General features: G+C 38.4%; 1 long non-coding RNA gene across 1 annotated transcript; it reads right to left on the minus strand.

The window, feature by feature from the left end:
- Positions 1 to 1,424: 1,424 nt before the first annotated feature.
- LOC126671860 (uncharacterized) lies at positions 1,425 to 3,261 on the minus strand. Its single transcript, XR_007639157.2, has 3 exons — positions 3,241 to 3,261; positions 1,949 to 2,023; positions 1,425 to 1,504 (listed from the first exon to the last, which is right to left on the minus strand). It is a non-coding gene; the product is annotated as an uncharacterized LOC126671860 (long non-coding RNA).
- Between the last annotated feature and the right edge of the window lie 629 nt (positions 3,262 to 3,890).

Here is a 3,890-nt window from a genome sequence, read left to right on the forward strand (position 1 = left end):
CCCTCTGTCACTGAAAACGGCAAGAAGAAGGCTCTGAATCTCGCCACAAACTGAGCCCAAGAGATGGTAGCCATGTCAGCATGAACGGAGCTACGAAACCAGTCCCCAGCTGAACCCTTCATTGACATCTCTACCAGAACGACGGTCTGACGCTCCGTAGCCTGCAGTCGCCGAGCATTCTGCTCAACCTCCTCGAGAAAATCAAGCGCGTCTCCGGAACCGTCAAACTCCGTTGGCTTCAGCCTCATGTAAGCCAAAACCAAGTCTCTGTCAGTGGTTCCAACACCACCAACTGCTGCACCACCAGCCTGTGGTTGCTGTTGCTGGGCAATCTGACCCAAAACTGCATATTGATCCTGCAAAGCGACCTATCCCGCTTGCAGCTGAACCTGGTTGAGTTGTAAGGCAGCGACTCCAGCCAAAAACGTGTTGAAGTCGAAATCGCCCAACTCAGGTTGTGCCACACCTGGTGCTTGAGCACCTCCTGCAGCACTGCGTCCAACGCCTCTGCCTCTACCTCTGCCAGCTTGACCTCGGCCACCTCGGCCTCGACCAGCTCGACCCCGACCAGCTGGACCTCTGCCTGCTAGCCCTCTACCAGCATGAACCTCTGGTTCATTCTGATCCACCTCCATAGAGATCGCGTCATCAGCCTCAGCATTTTGCTGAGCCGCAGCACAAGTACGAGTATTCATTCCTACGAATGAAACAAGAACAATTTTAAATAACACAGCAAATTTCATACCCAAGCATGAAATAGAACAAGCACCAATTAAGATTTCCCGAGAAATCAACAACGATAAAAAATTTTCACCCAAGTGAAAATAACAATATAGTAAACAATAAAGCAAATAAATTCACACGACTGACTCACGACATTCCTATAGGAGTAGGCAGAAAGTTTTGAAAACAAAAGATGACGTTTCAAAGACAAGACTCGAATCCTAATTCCGCAGTAGTTCCTAGGGTAAATTAACCACTTAGCATGCCAAAACAATTAAACAATTAACATTTAAAAAGGCCTTGGTTTGAAACCAAAGCTCTGATACCAAGTTTGTCACGACCCATTTTCATGAATCGTGACCGGCGCTAGGGTATGGGTATTATTGTACCAAAACCCGTAGCAAGCCTTGCGGATAACAACTTAATTACATTTAAAAAAAAGTACCTGCAGAAAACCACATGCTCGGGGGCAACCAAGACTTCAGCCTAATCTAACAGTACAGATAAACAGCATAAATTTAAAGTACGCTTATCTCAAATAATGTCAATAGCATGGCAAACCATAAACACTGTAATCATGCCATAGCTGATAATATAATAGATGGACCAATCCAACAATCAATAGTCTAAAACTATAAACGTAAGACTAAGACAAGATATAATATGAAACTACTACTGCGGTCTAAGAGTTTAAAATAGTTCGACTCTTTTATTCTGAAAATAAAATAAAAACCTCCGGGAATGAAGAAATGGAGATCGACCAAACGCTCAAATCATAAACCTGGAAAATTTGGGAAAACAACGGGGTCAGATTTACTGAGTAGAGTTTATATAACCATTTACATTTATTAAGTTAAAAACCTTTAAAACGTTTAATAAAACATTTTCATCATGGATTTTCAATGAAACCCTAAACCACAATTCTAAATCCATTGTCGTATCGGTGAGACGTATCTCAATAACCGATCCCCGACTATCACTTAATAAATAGTGAGCCCAGGAGACGTATCTTCCACCGGTGCCCTCACTAAGGTGAGACGTATCTCAAACCTACCTCAATACCATAATCATTACCGGTGCGCACGCAGTCCCGATGAAACCTATCGAGTAGCACGTTCCAAATCAAATCCACAATGCCGAAAACAATTCAAAAGCTGCTTATACATATATACTTACAAAATATAACATTTGCTTAATAAAGAGGTAAATAGAGATATAAACTCACTGCTTGCTAAATCCACGTGATCCTGACAAGCAATCTAACTCTGGTTCGCCTCTGAAGTACGAACAGTCGACGGGTCTAAATAAAAATATTAAAATCATAATTAAAATCAGACCCTAACTCTAAAGAGTACTAGACACCACATAGGACTAGCATAACGCAAAAACCAAGTCACATTTAATAAACACGTATATTAAATGCATTCCAAATATAACCCAAGTTATAAATTACAATCATATAAACATATTTAAAATGGTATATAAATTAATTGAAATAAATCCATATAAGTGAGTCAGCCGAGTTATCAAAACTACCAAGCTTCTTCCCACTTGTTGAGTGACCATAGTCTAACCCAAACGAAACTTATTAATTTTATAAACCCGAGTTTATAAATTAAAAATGCTTAATAAAACAATTATCTATATTAAATAGAACTTAATATCTTATACTTCAAGTAACCCAAAAAGTTTAGGGACTAAACTGTACTTTAGCCAAATAGGGACTAAACTGTACTTTAACCACTAAGGGCTAAATGGTACTTTAGTCAATTATAAAATCCAATAAATTTCCCATTCTTAATTTACTAATTAAAAATCAATTAGAAGTCCAAAAGTTATAACTTAACCAAAATAAGTTTTTAGAAACTTTTAGGGGCTAAATTGCAAATTAGCCAAACGGACAATTAATCCAAATAGAGTATAATTACCCGAGTAATTATAGTTTAAATTGTAAAATACTTATCATTTACACTTTACTAATTTACCATTCAAATCCAAATTTCAAAGTTAAGTTCAAAACAAAACATTAAATAAAGATATTTGAGGGATTTCAAATAGAGAACTAAAACAATTAAGGGACTAATCTAGCCTATTAATCATCATCATTATTTCAAAAAGAAACCATTTCCCCGCCATCACCATTGCTGCAACCTTCAAGGAATTCAAAGCCAAATTATAAACCTAGATCATGATCCTTTAAACAACTAAAACAATTAAGACATCACCTAATTGTTATGTAAAGGACTCCTAATTAGATGCAGAAACCATGGCAACAAGACACCATCAACGGCAGCCACAATTCAAAACACGGCGGCAATGAACAGGCGGATTTATCACAGCACAATCATTTAATTTATGATTCACAACATTCCTAGGGATCTAAACGTCAAGAAAATATAACAAGATCAAAACCATTCAAAAAGAATGGATCGGCAGAAACTTGAGAAATCAAGAACAGTGACATATAAACTTAAAGCTATAAACCGTACGGCGATTGAAACGGGATTGATTACGTACCGTTTTGCAAAACCGAGATAGGGAATTGAAGAGGCGTGTGTCTATAATCTTATCGACGAAACGGAACTGGATTCGACCAAGAAACGAAGGAGAACGAATCAAAATACGGAAAGCCGTTCAAAAGCAAAATCTGAAATCAAGATGAACAAGAAAACTTACCGGACAGCGATCTTTGGATAATGTTTTCAGCTTCGTTTTTCAGTGAATGAGCAAGGGAATGGGGGCTAGGGTTTGTTTGTAGAATGGAGAATAGATTAGGTTAAAAGTTAGGCTTTTAAAGGCTTCGGAAAAGAGTGAAATCAAGTCCCAAACTGCCCCCCTCACACGGTCTGGCTGGTCTCGAACGAGACCAGCAAAAGCTGAGACATTCTCGTTCGAGAATGTTGATTCTCGAACGAGACTCAGCCTAAAACGCTGATTCTCGTTCGAGAATCACAATTCTCGAACGAGAAGGTCGAGTTTTTGATCAGGTCTCTTTTGAGACCTGATTCACACGTGGTGGTTCAACCATTTTGGTTGAACCACCAACAAAACCCAAGACAACCCAAATTTGAAATTGAACCGAACCAAAATTTAACTACGAATCAAACCGCCCCCCGAAAATTTAATTTAATACCGAAAATATATTTAGAAAATTTTAAATAAAATTC

The sequence above is a fragment of the Mercurialis annua genome, linkage group LG3 (assembly GCF_937616625.2).
Source record: "Mercurialis annua linkage group LG3, ddMerAnnu1.2, whole genome shotgun sequence".
NCBI lineage: Eukaryota > Viridiplantae > Streptophyta > Magnoliopsida > Malpighiales > Euphorbiaceae > Mercurialis > Mercurialis annua.